The sequence below is a fragment of the Oncorhynchus masou genome, unplaced genomic scaffold, assembly GCF_036934945.1.
Source record: "Oncorhynchus masou masou isolate Uvic2021 unplaced genomic scaffold, UVic_Omas_1.1 unplaced_scaffold_2001, whole genome shotgun sequence".
In the NCBI taxonomy this organism is placed as follows: Eukaryota; Metazoa; Chordata; class Actinopteri; order Salmoniformes; family Salmonidae; genus Oncorhynchus; species Oncorhynchus masou.
Genome location: NW_027008491.1, coordinates 13,789 through 32,452, shown reverse-complemented (window position 1 = coordinate 32,452; position 18,664 = coordinate 13,789). Strand labels below are relative to the sequence as shown.

Genomic DNA, 18,664 nt, shown 5'->3' with positions numbered 1-18,664 from the left:
TTTGGTTCAATTAGCACACATTGTTGGAGTAGCTCTGGACACGAACCCAACAATACAACAATTTCCACCCCTGGTCTTACTGCAGTCACTACTTCAACCTTTACTGAACTACCATGAAAAATACTTTTCGACAGCTGAAGCAAGCATACATTTTAAAAAGTATCCTTTCTTATTGACGAGGGATTTGGCAGTGCTGTCATTGAGATTTCCTACTTCTTTTGGTGGCACAGGGGGATTAGCTCAAATGGTAGAGCGCTCGCTTAGCATGCGAGAGGTAGCGGGATCGATGTCCGCATCCTCCAGCTATATAGTTTGGTTCAATCAGCACACACTGTTGGAGTAGCTCTGGACACGAACCCAACAATACAACTATTTCCACCCCTGGGCTTACTGCAGTCACTACTTCAACCTTTACTGAACTACCATGAAAAATACTTTTAGACAGCTGAAGCAAGCATACTTTAAAAAAAGTATCCTTTCTTACTGACGAGGGATTTGGCAGTGCGGTTATTGAGATTTCCTACTTCTTTTTGGAAGGCACAGGGGGATTAGGTCAAATGGTAGAGCGCTCGCTTAGCATGCGAAGGTAGGTAGCGGGATTGATGTCCGCATCCTCCAACTATATAGCTTGGTTCAATCAGCACACATTGTTGGAGTAGCTCTGGACACGAACCCAACAATACAACTATTTCCACCCCTGGTCTTACTACTTCAACCTTTACTGAACTACCATGAAAAATACTTTTAGACAGCTGAAGCAAGCATACTTTAAAAAAAAGTATCCTTTCTTACTGACGAGGGATTTGGCAGTGCGGTTATTGAGATTTCCTACTTCTTTTGGAGGCACAGGGGGATTAGCTCAAATGGTAGAGCGCTCGCTTAGCATGCGAGAGGTAGTGGGATCGATGCCCGCATCCTCCAACTATTTAGTTTGGTTCAATCAGCAAACATTGTTGGAGTTGCTCTGGACACGAACTCAACTATTTCCACCCCTGGTCTTACTGCAGTCACTACTTCAACCTTTACTGAACTACCATGAAAAATACTTTTAGACAGCTGAAGCAAGCATACATTTTAAAAGTATCCTTTCTTATTGACGAGGGATTTGGCAGTGCTGTCATTGAGATTTCCTACTTCTTTTGGTGGCACAGGGGGATTAGCTCAAATGGTAGAGCGCTCGCTTAGCATGCGAGAGGTAGCGGGATCGATGTCCGCATCCTCCAGCTATATAGTTTGGTTCAATCAGCACACACTGTTGGAGTAGCTCTGGACACGAACCCAACAATACAACTATTTCCACCCCTGGGCTTACTGCAGTCACTACTTCAACCTTTACTGAACTACCATGAAAAATACTTTTAGACAGCTGAAGCAAGCATACTTTTAAAAAAAGTATCCTTTCTTACTGACGAGGGATTTGGCAGTGCGGTTATTGAGATTTCCTACTTCTTTTTGGAAGCACAGGGGGATTAGGTCAAATGGTAGAGCGCTCGCTTAGCATGCGAGAGGTAGCGGGATCGATGTCCGCATCCTCCAGCTATATAGTTTGGTTCAATCAGCACACACTGTTGGAGTAGCTCTGGACACGAACCCAACAATACAACTATTTCCACCCCTGGTCTTACTACTTCAACCTTTACTGAACTACCATGAAAAATACTTTTAGACAGCTGAAGCAAGCATACTTTAAAAAAAAGTATCCTTTCTTACTGACGAGGGATTTGGCAGTGCGGTTATTGAGATTTCCTACTTCTTTTTGGAGGCACAGGGGGATTAGCTCAAATGGTAGAGCGCTCGCTTAGCATGCGAGAGGTAGCGGGATCGATGCCCGCATCCTCCAACTATTTAGTTTGGTTCAATCAGCACACATTGTTGGAGTAGCTCTGGACACGAACCCAACAATACAACTATTTCCACCCCTGGTCTTACTGCAGTCACTACTTCAACCTTTACTGAACTACCATGAAAAATACTTTTAGACAGCTGAAGCAAGCATACTTTTAAAAAAAGTATCCTTTCTTATTGACGAGGGATTTGGCAGTGCGGTGTCATTGAGATTTCCTACTTCTTTTGGTGGCACAGGGGGATTAGCTCAAATGGTAGAGCGCTCGCTTAGCATGCGAGAGGTAGCGGGATCGATGTCCGCATCCTCCAGCTATATAGTTTGGTTCAATCAGCACACACTGTTGGAGTAGCTCTGGACACGAACCCAACAATACAACTATTTCCACCCCTGGGCTTACTGCAGTCACTACTTCAACCTTTACTGAACTACCATGAAAAATACTTTTAGACAGCTGAAGCAAGCATACTTTAAAAAAAGTATCCTTTCTTACTGACGAGGGATTTGGCAGTGCGGTTATTGAGATTTCCTACTTCTTTTTGGAGGCACAGGGGGATTAGCTCAAATGGTAGAGCGCTCGCTTAGCATGCGAGAGGTAGCGGGATCGATGTCCGCATCCTCCAACTATTTAGTTTGGTTCAATCAGCACACATTGTTGGAGTAGCTCTGGACACGAACCCAACAATACAACTATTTCCACCCCTGGGCTTACTGCAGTCACTACTTCAACCTTTACTGAACTACCAAAAAATACTTTTAGACAGCTGAAGCAAGCATACTTTAAAAAAAAGTATCCTTTCTTACTGACGAGGGATTTGGCAGTGCGGTTATTGAGATTTCCTACTTCTTTTGGAGGCACAGGGGGATTAACTCAAATGGTAGAGCGCTCGCTTAGCATGCGAGAGGAAGTGGGATCGATGTCCGCATCCTCCAACTATTTAGTTTGGTTCAATCAGCACACATTGTTGGAGTAGCTCTGGACACGAACCCAACAATACAACTATTTCCACCCCTGGGCTTACTGCAGTCACTACTTCAACCTTTACTGAACTACCATGAAAAATACTTTTAGACAGCTGAAGCAAGCATACTTTTAAAAAAAGTATCCTTTCTTATTGACGAGGGATTTGGCAGTGCTGTCATTAAGATTTCCTACTTCTTTTTGGAGGCACAGGGGGATTAGCTCAAATGGTAGAGCGCTCGCTTAGCATGCGAGAGGTAGCGGGATCGATGTCCGCATCCTCCAGCTATATAGTTTGGTTCAATCAGCACACACTGTTGGAGTAGCTCTGGACACGAACCCAACAATACAACTATTTCCACCCCTGGGCTTACTGCAGTCACTACTTCAACCTTTACTGAACTACCATGAAAAATACTTTTAGACAGCTGAAGCAAGCATACTTTTAAAAAAAGTATCCTTTCTTACTGACGAGGGATTTGGCAGTGCGGTTATTGAGATTTCCTACTTCTTTTTGGAAGCACAGGGGGATTAGGTCAAATGGTAGAGTGCTCGCTTAGCATGCGAGAGGTAGCTGGATCGATGTCCGTGTCCTCCAATTATTTAGTTTTGTTCAGTCAGCACACATTGTTGGAGGAGCTCTGGACAGGAACCCAACAATACAACTATTTCCACCCCTGGGCTTACTGCAGTCACTACTTCAACCTTTACTGAACTACCATGAAAAATACTTTTCGACAGCTGAAGCAAGCATACATTTTAAAAAGTATCCTTTCTTATTGACGAGGGATTTGGCAGTGCGGTTATTGAGATTTCCTACTTCTTTTTAAATGCACAGGGGGATTAGGTCAAATGGTAGAGCGCTCGCTTAGCATGCGAGAGATAGCTGGATCGATGTCCGTGTCCTCCAATTATTTAGTTTTGTTCAGTCAGCACACATTGTTGGAGGAGCTCTGGACAGGAACCCAACAATACAACTATTTCCACCCCTGGGCTTACTGCAGTCACTACTTCAACCTTTACTGAACTACCATGAAAAATACTTTTAGACAGCTGAAGCAAGCATACTTTTAAAAAAAGTATCCTTTCTTACTGACGAGCGATTTGGCAGTGCGGTTATTGAGATTTCCTACGTGTTATTGGAGGCACAGGGGGATTAGCTCAAATGGTAGAGCGCTTGCTTAGCATGCGAGAGGTAGCGGGATCGATACCCGCATCCTCCAACTATTTAGTTAGGTTCAATCAGCACACATTGTTGGAGTAGCTCTGGACACGAACCCAACAATACAACTATTTCCACCCCTGGGCTTACTGCAGTCACTACTTCAACCTTTACTGAACTACCATGAAAAATACTTTTAGACAGCTGAAGCAAGCATACTTTTAAAAAAAGTATCCTTTCTTATTGACGAGGGATTTGGCAGTGCGGTTATTGAGATTTCCTACTTCTTTTGGAGGCACAGGGGGATTAGCTCAAATGGTAGAGCGCTCGCTTAGCATGCGAGAGGTAGCGGGATCGATGTCCGCATCCTCCAGCTATATAGTTTGGTTCAATCAGCACACACTGTTGGAGTAGCTCTGGACACGAACCCAACAATACAACTATTTCCACCCCTGGGCTTACTGCAGTCACTACTTCAACCTTTACTGAACTACCATGAAAAATACTTTTAGACAGCTGAAGCAAGCATACTTTAAAAAAAAGTATCCTTTCTTATTGACGAGGGATTTGGCAGTGCTGTCATTAAGATTTCCTACTTCTTTTTGGAGGCACAGGGGGATTAGCTCAAATGGTAGAGTGCTCGCTTAGCATGCGAGAGGTAGCGGGATCGATGTCCGCATCCTCCAGCTATATAGTTTGGTTCAATCAGCACACACTGTTGGAGTAGCTCTGGACACGAACCCAACAATACAACTATTTCCACCCCTGGGCTTACTGCAGTCACTACTTCAACCTTTACTGAACTACCATGAAAAATACTTTTAGACAGCTGAAGCAAGCATACTTTAAAAAAAAGTATCCTTTCTTACTGACGAGGGATTTGGCAGTGCTGTCATTAAGATTTCCTACTTCTTTTTGGAGGCACAGGGGGATTAGCTCAAATGGTAGAGCGCTCGCTTAGCATGCGAGAGATAGCTGGATCGATGTCCGTGTCCTCCAATTATTTAGTTTTGTTCAGTCAGCACACATTGTTGGAGGAGCTCTGGACAGGAACCCAACAATACAACTATTTCCACCCCTGGGCTTACTGCAGTCACTACTTCAACCTTTACTGAACTACCATGAAAAATACTTTTAGACAGCTGAAGCAAGCATACTTTTAAAAAAAGTATCCTTTCTTACTGACGAGCGATTTGGCAGTGCGGTTATTGAGATTTCCTACTTTTTTGGAGGCACAGGGGGATTAGCTCAAATGGTAGAGCGCTTGCTTAGCATGCGAGAGGTAGCGGGATCGATACCCGCATCCTCCAACTATTTAGTTAGGTTCAATCAGCACACATTGTTGGAGTAGCTCTGGACACGAACCCAACAATACAACTATTTCCACCCCTGGGCTTACTGCAGTCACTACTTCAACCTTTACTGAACTACCATGAAAAATACTTTTAGACAGCTGAAGCAAGCATACTTTTAAAAAAAGTATCCTTTCTTATTGACGAGGGATTTGGCAGTGCGGTTATTGAGATTTCCTACTTCTTTTTGGAGGCACAGGGGGATTAGCTCAAATGGTAGAGCGCTCGCTTAGCATGCGAGAGGTAGCGGGATCGATGTCCGCATCCTCCAACTATATAGTTTGGTTCAATCAGCACACACTGTTGGAGTAGCTCTGGACACGAACCCAACAATACAACTATTTCCACCCCTGGGCTTACTGCAGTCACTACTTCAACCTTTACTGAACTACCATGAAAAATACTTTTAGACAGCTGAAGCAAGCATACTTTTAAAAAAAGTATCCTTTCTTATTGACGAGGGATTTGGCAGTGCGGTTATTGAGATTTCCTACTTCTTTTGGAGGCACAGGGGGATTAGCTCAAATGGTAGAGCGCTCGCTTAGCATGCGAGAGGTAGCGGGATCGATGTCCGCATCCTCCAGCTATATAGTTTGGTTCAATCAGCACACACTGTTGGAGTAGCTCTGGACACGAACCCAACAATACAACTATTTCTACCCCTGGGCTTACTGCAGTCACTACTTCAACCTTTACTGAACTACCATGAAAAATACTTTTAGACAGCTGAAGCAAGCATACTTTAAAAAAAAGTATCCTTTCTTACTGACGAGGGATTTGGCAGTGCGGTTATTGAGATTTCCTACTTCTTTTTGGAAGCACAGGGGGATTAGGTCAAATGGTAGAGCGCTCGCTTAGCATGCGAGAGGTAGCGGGATCGATGTCCGCATCCTCCAACTATATAGCTTGGTTCAATCAGCACACATTGTTGGAGTAGCTCTGGACACGAACCCAACAATACAACTATTTCCACCCCTGGTCTTACTACTTCAACCTTTACTGAACTACCATGAAAAATACTTTTAGACAGCTGAAGCAAGCATACTTTAAAAAAAAGTATCCTTTCTTACTGACGAGGGATTTGGCAGTGCGGTTATTGAGATTTCCTACTTCTTTTTGGAGGCACAGGGGGATTAGCTCAAATGGTAGAGCGCTCGCTTAGCATGCGAGAGGTAGCGGGATCGATGTCCGCATCCTCCAACTATTTAGTTTGGTTCAATCAGCACACATTGTTGGAGTAGCTCTGGACACGAACCCAACAATACAACAATTTCCACCCCTGGTCTTACTGCAGTCACTACTTCAACCTTTACTGAACTACCATGAAAAATACTTTTAGACAGCTGAAGCAAGCATACTTTTAAAAAAAAAAGTATCCTTTCTTACTGACGAGGGATTTGGCAGTGCGGTTATTGAGATTTCCTACTTCTTTTGGTGGCACAGGGGGATTAGCTCAAATGGTAGAGCGCTTGCTTAGCATGCGAGAGGTAGCGGGATCGATACCCGCATCCTCCAACTATTTAGTTAGGTTCAATCAGCACACATTGTTGGAGTAGCTCTGGACACGAACCCAACAATACAACTATTTCCACCCCTGGGCTTACTGCAGTCACTACTTCAACCTTTACTGAACTACCATGAAAAATACTTTTAGACAGCTGAAGCAAGCATACTTTAAAAAAAAGTATCCTTTCTTACTGACGAGTGATTTGGCAGTGCGGTTATTGAGATTTCCTACTTCTTTTTGGAGGCACAGGGGGATTAGCTCAAATGGTAGAGCGCTCGCTTAGCATGCGAGAGTTAGAGGGATCGATTCCCGCATCCTCCAACTATTTAGTTTGGTTCAATCAGCACACATTGTTGGAGTAGCTCTGGAAATAAACCCAACAATACAACTATTTCCACCCCTGGTCTTACTGCTGTCACTACTTCAACCTTTACTGAACTACCATGAAAAATACTTTTAGACAGCTGAAGCAAGCATACTTTAAAAAAAAATTATCCTTTCTTACTGACGAGCGATTTGGCAGTGCGGTTATTGAGATTTCCTACTTCTTTTGGAGGCACAGGGGGATTAGCTCAAATGGTAGAGCGCTCGCTTAGCATGCGAGAGGTAGCGGGATCGATGTCCGCATCCTCCAGCTATATAGTTTGGTTCAATCAGCACACACTGTTGGAGTAGCTCTGGACACGAACCCAACAATACAACTATTTCCACCCCTGGGCTTACTGCAGTCACTACTTCAACCTTTACTGAACTACCATGAAAAATACTTTTAACAGCTGAAGCAAGCATACTTTTAAAAAAAGTATCCTTTCTTACTGACGAGGGATTTGGCAGTGCGGTTATTGAGATTTCCTACTTCTTTTGGATGCACAGGGGGATTAGGTCAAATGGTAGAGTGCTCGCTTAGCATGCGAGAGGTAGCTGGATCGATGTCCGCGTCCTCCAACTATATAGTTTGGTTCAATCAGCACACATTGTTGGAGTAGCTCTGGACACGAACCCAACAATACAACTATTTCCACCCCTGGTCTTACTGCTGTCACTACTTCAACCTTTACTGAACTACCATGAAAAATACTTTTAGACAGCTGAAGCAAGCATACTTTAAAAAAAAAATTATCCTTTCTTACTGACGAGGGATTTGGCAGTGCGGTTATTGAGATTTCCTACTTCTTTTTGGAGGCACAGGGGGATTAGCTCAAATGGTAGAGCGCTCGCTTAGCATGCGAGAGGTAGTGGATCGATGCCCGCATCCTCCAACTATTTAGTTTGGTTCAATCAGCACACATTGTTGGAGTAGCTCTGGACACGAACCCAACAATACAACTATTTCCACCCCTGGTCTTACTGCAGTCACTACTTCAACCTTTACTGAACTACCATGAAAAATACTTTTCGACAGCTGAAGCAAGCATACATTTTAAAAAGTATCCTTTCTTATTGACGAGGGATTTGGCAGTGCTGTCATTGAGATTTCCTACTTCTTTTGGTGGCACAGGGGGATTAGCTCAAATGGTAGAGCGCTCGCTTAGCATGCGAGAGGTAGCGGGATCGATGTCCGCATCCTCCAGCTATATAGTTTGGTTCAATCAGCACACACTGTTGGAGTAGCTCTGGACACGAACCCAACAATACAACTATTTCTACCCCTGGGCTTACTGCAGTCACTACTTCAACCTTTACTGAACTACCATGAAAAATACTTTTAGACAGCTGAAGCAAGCATACTTTAAAAAAAGTATCCTTTCTTACTGACGAGGGATTTGGCAGTGCGGTTATTGAGATTTCCTACTTCTTTTTGGAGGCACAGGGGGATTAGGTCAAATGGTAGAGTGCTCGCTTAGCATGCGAGAGGTAGCTGGATCGATGTCCGTGTCCTCCAATTATTTAGTTTTGTTCAGTCAGCACACATTGTTGGAGGAGCTCTGGACAGGAACCCAACAATACAACTATTTCCACCCCTGGGCTTACTGCAGTCACTACTTCAACCTTTACTGAACTACCATGAAAAATACTTTTAGACAGCTGAAGCAAGCATACTTTTAAAAAAAGTATCCTTTCTTACTGACGAGGATTTGGCAGTGCGGATATTGAGATTTCCTACTTCTTTTTGGAGGCACAGGGGGATTAGCTCAAATGGTAGAGCGCTCGCTTAGCATGCGAGAGGTAGCGGGATCGATGTCCGCATCCTCCAACTATATAGTTTGGTTCAATCAGCACACATTGTTGGAGTAGCTCTGGACACGAACCCAACAATACAACTATTTCCCCCTGGGCTTACTGCAGTCACTACTTCAACCTTTACTGAACTACCATGAAAAATACTTTTAGACAGCTGAAGCAAGCATACTTTAAAAAAAAGTATCCTTTCTTACTGACGAGGGATTTGGCAGTGCGGTTATTGAGATTTCCTACTTCTTTTTGGAGGCACAGGGGGATTAGCTCAAATGGTAGAGCGCTCGCTTAGCATGCGAGAGGTAGCGGGATCGATGTCCGCATCCTCCAACTATTTAGTTTGGTTCAATCAGCACACATTGTTGGAGTAGCTCTGGACACGAACCCAACAATACAACTATTTCCACCCCTGGTCTTACTGCAGTCACTACTTCAACCTTTACTGAACTACCATGAAAAATACTTTTAGACAGCTGAAGCAAGCATACATTTTAAAAAGTATCCTTTCTTATTGACGAGGGATTTGGCAGTGCTGTCATTGAGATTTCCTACTTCTTTTGGTGGCACAGGGGGATTAGCTCAAATGGTATGGTAGAGCGCTCGCTTAGCATGCGAGAGGTAGCGGGATCGATGTCCGCATCCTCCAGCTATATAGTTTGGTTCAATCAGCACACACTGTTGGAGTAGCTCTGGACACGAACCCAACAATACAACTATTTCCACCCCTGGGCTTACTGCAGTCACTACTTCAACCTTTACTGAACTACCATGAAAAATACTTTTAGACAGCTGAAGCAAGCATACTTTAAAAAAAAGTATCCTTTCTTACTGACGAGGGATTTGGCAGTGCGGTTATTGAGATTTCCTACTTCTTTTTGGAGGCACAGGGGGATTAGGTCAAATGGTAGAGTGCTCGCTTAGCATGCGAGAGGTAGCTGGATCGATGTCCGTGTCCTCCAACTATTTAGTTTGGTTCAATCAGCACACATTGTTGGAGTAGCTCTGGACACGAACCCAACAATACAACTATTTCCACCCCTGGGCTTACTGCAGTCACTACTTCAACCTTTACTGAACTACCATGAAAAATACTTTTAGACAGCTGAAGCAAGCATACTTTTAAAAAAAGTATCCTTTCTTACTGACGAGGGATTTGGCAGTGCGGTTATTGAGATTTCCTACTTCTTTTTGGAGGCACAGGGGGATTAGCTCAAATGGTAGGCACAGGGGGATTAGCCGCATCAAATGGTTCAGCACACACTGCTCTGCTACCATGCTTTTAGCAGCTGCAAGAGTATCCTTTCTTATTGGTAGTGCGGTTATTGATCGATGCCAGGAGGATTAGGTCAAATGGTATCCTCCAACTATTTAGTTAGGTTCAATCAGCACACATTGTTGGAGTAGCTCTGGACACGAACCCAACAATACAACTATTTCCACCCCTGGGCTTACTGCAGTCACTACTTCAACCTTTACTGAACTACCATGAAAAATACTTTTAGACAGCTGAAGCAAGCATACTTTAAAAAAAAAAATCCTTTCTTACTGACGAGGGATTTGGCAGTGCGGTTATTGAGATTTCCTACTTCTTTTTGGAGGCACAGGGGGATTAGCTCAAATGGTAGAGCGCTCGCTTAGCATGCGAGAGGTAGTGGGATCGATGCCCGCATCCTCCAACTATTTAGTTTGGTTCAATCAGCACACATTGTTGGAGTAGCTCTGGACACGAACCCAACAATACAACTATTTCCACCCTGGGCTTACTGCAGTCACTACTTCAACCTTTACTGAACTACCATGAAAAATACTTTTAGACAGCTGAAGCAAGCATACTTTTAAAAAAAGTATCCTTTCTTACTGACGAGGGATTTGGCAGTGCGGTTATTGAGATTTCCTACTTCTTTTGGAAGCACAGGGGGATTAGGTCAAATGAGTGCTCGCTTAGCATGCGAGAGGTAGCTGGATCGATGTCCGTGTCCTCCAATTATTTAGTTTTGTTCAGTCAGCACACATTGTTGGAGGAGCTCTGGACAGGAACCCAACAATACAACTATTTCCACCCCTGGGCTTACTGCAGTCACTACTTCAACCTTTACTGAACTACCATGAAAAATACTTTTCGACAGCTGAAGCAAGCATACATTTTAAAAAGTATCCTTTCTTATTGACGAGGGATTTGGCAGTGCGGTTATTGAGATTTCCTACTTCTTTTTAAATGCACAGGGGGATTAGGTCAAATGGTAGAGTGCTCGCTTAGCATGCGAGAGATAGCTGGATCGATGTCCGTGTCCTCCAATTATTTAGTTTTGTTCAGTCAGCACACATTGTTGGAGGAGCTCTGGACAGGAACCCAACAATACAACTATTTCCACCCCTGGGCTTACTGCAGTCACTACTTCAACCTTTACTGAACTACCATGAAAAATACTTTTAGACAGCTGAAGCAAGCATACTTTTAAAAAAAGTATCCTTTCTTACTGACGAGGGATTTGGCAGTGCGGTTATTGAGATTTCCTACTTCTTTTGGAGGCACAGGGGGATTAGCTCAAATGGTAGAGCGCTTGCTTAGCATGCGAGAGGTAGCGGGATCGATGTCCGCATCCTCCAACTATATAGTTTGGTTCAATCAGCACACATTGTTGTAGTAGCTTTGAACACAAACCCAACAATACAACTATTTCCACCCCTGGGCTTACTGCAGTCACTACTTCAACCTTTACTGAACTACCATGAAAAATACTTTTAGACAGCTGAAGCAAGCATACTTTTAAAAAAAAGTATCCTTTCTTACTGACGAGGGATTTGGCAGTGCGGTTATTGAGATTTCCTACTTCTTTTTGGAGGCACAGGGGGATTAGCTCAAATGGTAGAGCGCTCGCTTAGCATGCGAGAGGTAGCGGGATCGATGTCCGCATCCTCCAGCTATATATAGTTTGGTTCAATCAGCACACACTGTTGGAGTAGCTCTGGACACGAACCCAACAATACAACTATTTCCACCCCTGGGCTTACTGCAGTCACTACTTCAACCTTTACTGAACTACCATGAAAAATACTTTTAGACAGCTGAAGCAAGCATACTTTAAAAAAAAGTATCCTTTCTTATTGACGAGGGATTTGGCAGTGCTGTCATTAAGATTTCCTACTTCTTTTTGGAGGCACAGGGGGATTAGCTCAAATGGTAGAGCGCTCGCTTAGCATGCGAGAGGTAGCGGGATCGATGTCCGCATCCTCCAGCTATATAGTTTGGTTCAATCAGCAAACACTTTTGGAGTAGCTCTGGACACGAACCCAACAATACAACTATTTCCACCCCTGGTCTTACTGCAGTCACTACTTCAACCTTTACTGAACTACCATGAAAAATACTTTTAGACAGCTGAAGCAAGCATACTTTAAAAAAAAGTATCCTTTCTTACTGACGAGGGATTTGGCAGTGCGGTTTTGAGATTTCCTACTTGTTTTGGAGTCACAGGGGGATTAGCTCAAATGGTAGAGCGCTCGCTTAGCATGCGAGAGGTAGCGGGATCGATGTCCGCATCCTCCAACTATTTAGTTTGGTTCAATCAGCACACATTGTTGGAGTAGCTCTGGACACGAACCCAACAATACAACTATTTCCACCCCTGGGCTTACTGCAGTCACTACTTCAACCTTTACTGAACTACCATGAAAAATACTTTTAGACAGCTGAAGCAAGCATACTTTAAAAAAAAGTATCCTTTCTTACTGACGAGCGATTTGGCAGTGCGGTTATTGAGATTTCCTACGTGTTATTAGAGGCACAGGGGGATTAGCTCAAATGGTAGAGCGCTTGCTTAGCATGCGAGAGGTAGCGGGATCGATGTCCGTGTCCTCCAATTATTTAGTTTGTTCAGTCAGCACACATTTGTTGGAGGAGCTCTGGACAGGAACCCAACAATACAACTATTTCCACCCCTGGGCTTACTGCAGTCACTACTTCAACCTTTACTGAACTACCATGAAAAATACTTTTAGACAGCTGAAGCAAGCATACTTTAAAAAAAAGTATCCTTTCTTATTGACGAGGGATTTGGCAGTGCGGTTATTGAGATTTCCTACTTCTTTTTGGAGGCACAGGGGGATTAGCTCAAATGGTAGAGCGCTCGCTTAGCATGCGAGAGGTAGCGGGATCGATGTCCGCATCCTCCAGCTATATAGTTTGGTTCAATCAGCACACACTGTTGGAGTAGCTCTGGACACGAACCCAACAATACAACTATTTCCACCCCTGGGCTTACTGCAGTCACTACTTCAACCTTTACTGAACTACCATGAAAAATACTTTTAGACAGCTGAAGCAAGCATACTTTAAAAAAAAGTATCCTTTCTTATTGACGAGGGATTTGGCAGTGCTGTCATTAAGATTTCCTACTTCTTTTTGGAGGCACAGGGGGATTAGCTCAAATGGTAGAGCGCTCGCTTAGCATGCGAGAGGTAGCGGGATCGATGTCCGCATCCTCCAGCTATATAGTTTGGTTCAATCAGCACACACTGTTGGAGTAGCTCTGGACACGAACCCAACAATACAACTATTTCCACCCCTGGGCTTACTGCAGTCACTACTTCAACCTTTACTGAACTACCATGAAAAATACTTTTAGACAGCTGAAGCAAGCATACTTTTAAAAAAAGTATCCTTTCTTACTGACGAGGGATTTGGCAGTGCGGTTATTGAGATTTCCTACTTCTTTTTGGAGGCACAGGGGGATTAGCTCAAATGGTAGAGCGCTCGCTTAGCATGCGAGAGGTAGCGGGATCGATGTCCGCATCCTCCAGCTATATAGTTTGGTTCAATCAGCACACACTGTTGGAGTAGCTCTGGACACGAACCCAACAATACAACTATTTCCACCCCTGGGCTTACTGCAGTCACTACTTCAACCTTTACTGAACTACCATGAAAAATACTTTTAGACAGCTGAAGCAAGCATACTTTAAAAAAAAGTATCCTTTCTTATTGACGAGCGATTTGGCAGTGCGGTTATTGATATTTCCGACTTCTTGTTGGATGCACAGGGGATTAGGTCAAATGGTAGAGTGCTCGCTTAGCATGCGAGAGGTAGCTGGATCGATGTCCGCGTCCTCCAACTATATAGTTTGGTTCAATCAGCACACATTGTTGGAGTAGCTCTGGACACGAACCCAAAAATACAACTATTTCCACCTATGGTCTTACTGCAGTCACTACTTCAACCTTTACTGAACAACCATGAAAAATACTTTTCGACAGCTGAAGCAAGCATACTTTAAAAAAAAGTATCCTTTCTTTGTGATGAGCGATTTGGCAGTGCGGTTATTGAGATTTCCTACTTCTTTTTGGAGGCACAGGGGGATTACCTCAAATGGTAGAGCGCTCGCTTAGCATGCGAGAGGTAGCGGGATTGATGTCCGCATCCTCCAACTATATAGCTTGGTTCAATCAGCACACATTGTTGGAGTAGCTCTGGACACGAACCCAACAATACAACTATTTCCACCCCTGGGCTTACTGCAGTCACTACTTCAACCTTTACTGAACTACCATGAAAAATACTTTTAGACAGCTGAAGCAAGCATACATTTTAAAAAGTATCCTTTCTTATTGACGAGGGATTTGGCAGTGCTGTCATTGAGATTTCCTACTTCTTTTGGTGGCACAGGGGGATTAGCTCAAATGGTAGAGCGCTCGCTTAGCATGCGAGAGGTAGCGGGATCGATGTCCGCATCCTCCAGCTATATAGTTTGGTTCAATCAGCACACATTGTTGGAGTAGCTCTGGACACGAACCCAACAATACAACTATTTCCACCCCTGGGCTTACTGCAGTCACTACTTCAACCTTTACTGAACTACCATGAAAAATACTTTTAGACAGCTGAAGCAAGCATACTTTAAAAAAAAGTATCCTTTCTTACTGACGAGGGATTTGGCAGTGCGGTTATTGAGATTTCCTACTTCTTTTTGGAGGCACAGGGGGATTAGCTCAAATGGTAGAGTGCTCGCTTAGCATGCGAGAGGTAGTGGGATCGATGCCCGCATCCTCCAACTATTTAGTTTGGTTCAATCAGCACACATTGTTGGAGTAGCTCTGGACACGAACCCAACAATACAACAATTTCCACCCCTGGTCTTACTGCAGTCACTACTTCAACCTTTACTGAACTACCATGAAAAATACTTTTAGACAGCTGAAGCAAGCATACTTTTAAAAAAAGTATCCTTTCTTATTGACGAGGATTTGGCAGTGCGGTTATTGAGATTTCCTACTTCTTTTGGAGGCACAGGGGGATTATCTCAAATGGTAGAGCGCTCGCTTAGCATGCGAGAGGTAGTGAGATCGATGCCCGCATCCTCCAACTATTTAGTTTGGTTCAATCAGCACACATTGTTGGAGTAGCTCTGGACACGAACCCAACAATACAACTATTTCCACCCCTGGGCTTACTGCAGTCACTACTTCAACCTTTACTGAACTACCATGAAAAATACTTTTAGACAGCTGAAGCAAGCATACTTTAAAAAAAGTATCCTTTCTTACTGACGAGGGATTTGGCAGTGCGGTTATTGAGATTTCCTACTTCTTTTTGGAGGCACAGGGGGATTAGCTCAAATGGTAGAGCGCTCGCTTAGCATGCGAGAGGTAGCGGGATCGATGTCCGTGTCCTCCAGCTATTTAGTTTGGTTCAATCAGCACACACTGTTGGAGTAGCTCTGGACACGAACCCAACAATACAACTATTTCCACCCCTGGGCTTACTGCAGTCACTACTTCAACCTTTACTGAACTACCATGAAAAATACTTTTAGACAGCTGAAGCAAGCATACTTTAAAAAAAAGTATCCTTTCTTACTGACGAGGGATTTGGCAGTGCGGTTATTGAGATTTCCTACTTCTTTTTGGAGGCACAGGGGGATTAGCTCAAATGGTAGAGTGCTCGCTTAGCATGCGAGAGGTAGCTGGATCGATGTCCGCATCCTCCAACTATTTAGTTTGGTTCAATCAGCACACATTGTTGGAGTAGCTCTGGACACAAACCCAACAATACAACTATTTCCACCCCTGGTCTTACTGCTGTCACTACTTCAACCTTTACTGAACTACCATGAAAAATACTTTTAGACAGCTGAAGCAAGCATACTTAAAAAAAAAAGTATCCTTTCTTACTGACGAGGGATTTGGCAGTGCGGTTATTGAGATTTCCTACTTCTTTTTGGAGGCACAGGGGGATTAGCTCAAATGGTAGAGCGCTCGCTTAGCATGCGAGAGGTAGCGGGATCGATGTCCGCATCCTCCAGCTATATAGTTTGGTTCAATCAGCACACACTGTTGGAGTAGCTCTGGACACGAACCCAACAATACAACTATTTCCACCCCTGGGCTTACTGCAGTCACTACTTCAACCTTTACTGAACTACCATGAAAAATACTTTTAGACAGCTGAAGCAAGCATACTTTAAAAAAAGTATCCTTTCTTACTGACGAGGGATTTGGCAGTGCGGTTATTGAGATTTCCTACTTCTTTTTGGAGGCACAGGGGATTAGGTCAAATGGTAGAGCGCTCGCTTAGCATGCGAGAGGTAGCGGATCGATGTCCGCATCCTCCAACTATATAGTTTGGTTCAATCAGCACACATTGTTGGAGTAGCTCTGGACACGAACCCAACAATACAACTATTTCCACCCCTGGGCTTACTGCAGTCACTACTTCAACCTTTACTGAACTACCATGAAAAATACTTTTAGACAGCTGAAGCAAGCATACTTAAAAAAAAAGTATCCTTTCTTACTGACGAGGGATTTGGCAGTGCGGTTATTGAGATTTCCTACTTCTTTTTGGAGGCACAGGGGGATTAGCTCAAATGGTAGAGCGCTCGCTTAGCATGCGAGAGGTAGCGGGATCGATGTCCGCATCCTCCAGCTATATAGTTTGGTTCAATCAGCACACACTGTTGGAGTAGCTCTGGACACGAACCCAACAATACAACTATTTCCACCCCTGGGCTTACTGCAGTCACTACTTCAACCTTTACTGAACTACCATGAAAAATACTTTTAGACAGCTGAAGCAAGCATACTTTTAAAAAAAGTATCCTTTCTTATTGACGAGGGATTTGGCAGTGCTGTCATTAAGATTTCCTACTTCTTTTTGGAGGCACAGGGGGATTAGCTCAAATGGTAGAGCGCTCGCTTAGCATGCGAGAGGTAGCGGGATTGATGTCCGCATCCTCCAACTATATAGCTTGGTTCAATCAGCACACATTGGAGTAGCTCTGGACACGAACCCAACAATACAACTATTTCCACCCCTGGGCTTACTGCAGTCACTACTTCAACCTTTACTGAACTACCATGAAAAATACTTTTAGACAGCTGAAGCAAGCATACTTTTAAAAAAAGTATCCTTTCTTACTGACGAGGGATTTGGCAGTGCGGTTATTGAGATTTTCCTACTTCTTTTTGGAGGCACAGGGGGATTAGCTCAAATGGTAGAGCGCTCGCTTAGCATGCGAGAGGTAGCGGGATCGATGTCCGCATCCTCCAGCTATATAGTTTGGTTCAATCAGCACACACTGTTGGAGTAGCTCTGGACACGAACCCAACAATACAACTATTTCCACCCCTGGGCTTACTGCAGTCACTACTTCAACCTTTACTGAACTACCATGAAAAATACTTTTAGACAGCTGAAGCAAGCATACTTTAAAAAAAAGTATCCTTTCTTATTGACGAGCGATTTGGCAGTGCGGTTATTGATATTTCCGACTTCTTGTTGGATGCACAGGAGGATTAGGTCAAATGGTAGAGTGCTCGCTTAGCATGCGAGAGGTAGCTGGATCGATGTCCGCGTCCTCCAACTATATAGTTTGGTTCAATCAGCACACATTGTTGGAGTAGCTCTGGACACGAACCCAAAAATACAACTATTTCCACCCCTGGGCTTACTGCAGTCACTACTTCAACCTTTACTGAACAACCATGAAAAATACTTTTCGACAGCTGAAGCAAGCATACTTTTAAAAAAAGTATCCTTTCTTAGTGATGAGTGATTTGGCAGTGCGGTTATTGAGATTTCCTACTTCTTTTTGGAGGCACAGGGGGATTACCTCAAATGGTAGAGCGCTCGCTTAGCATGCGAGAGGTAGCGGGATCGATGTCCGCATCCTCCAGCTATATAGTTTGGTTCAATCAGCACACACTGTTGGAGTAGCTCTGGACACGAACCCAACAATACAACTATTTCCACCCCTGGGCTTACTGCAGTCACTACTTCAACCTTTACTGAACTACCATGAAAAATACTTTTAGACAGCTGAAGCAAGCATACTTTAAAAAAAAGTATCCTTTCTTACTGACGAGGGATTTGGCAGTGCGGTTATTGAGATTTCCTACTTCTTTTGGAGGCACAGGGGGATTAGCTCAAATGGTAGAGCGCTTGCTTAGCATGCGAGAGGTAGCGGGATCGATGTCCGCATCCTCCAACTATTTAGTTTGGTTCAATCAGCACACATTGTTGGAGTAGCTCTGGACACGAACCCAACAATACAACAATTTCCACCCCTGGTCTTACTGCAGTCACTACTTCAACCTTTACTGAACTACCATGAAAAATACTTTTAGACAGCTGAAGCAAGCATACTTTTAAAAAAAGTATCCTTTCTT

The 18,664-nt window shown here is 43.7% G+C and overlaps 6 non-coding genes across 6 annotated transcripts; all 6 read left to right on the top strand.

Annotated features, from left to right (window-relative positions):
- The first annotated feature begins 848 nt into the window (after window positions 1–848).
- On the top strand, window positions 849–921 carry trnaa-agc (transfer RNA alanine (anticodon AGC)). Its single transcript has one exon. It is a non-coding gene; the product is annotated as a tRNA-Ala (tRNA).
- Window positions 922–1,767: 846 nt separating this feature from the next.
- trnaa-agc (transfer RNA alanine (anticodon AGC)) lies at window positions 1,768–1,840 on the top strand. The gene has a single exon. It is a non-coding gene; the product is annotated as a tRNA-Ala (tRNA).
- A 2,114-nt stretch (window positions 1,841–3,954) lies between these two features.
- Window positions 3,955–4,027, top strand: trnaa-agc (transfer RNA alanine (anticodon AGC)). The gene has a single exon. It is a non-coding gene; the product is annotated as a tRNA-Ala (tRNA).
- Window positions 4,028–5,203: 1,176 nt separating this feature from the next.
- trnaa-agc (transfer RNA alanine (anticodon AGC)) lies at window positions 5,204–5,276 on the top strand. Its single transcript has one exon. It is a non-coding gene; the product is annotated as a tRNA-Ala (tRNA).
- Window positions 5,277–6,760: 1,484 nt separating this feature from the next.
- On the top strand, window positions 6,761–6,833 carry trnaa-agc (transfer RNA alanine (anticodon AGC)). Its single transcript has one exon. It is a non-coding gene; the product is annotated as a tRNA-Ala (tRNA).
- A 3,770-nt stretch (window positions 6,834–10,603) lies between these two features.
- On the top strand, window positions 10,604–10,676 carry trnaa-agc (transfer RNA alanine (anticodon AGC)). The gene has a single exon. It is a non-coding gene; the product is annotated as a tRNA-Ala (tRNA).
- The last annotated feature ends 7,988 nt before the right edge of the window (window positions 10,677–18,664 follow it).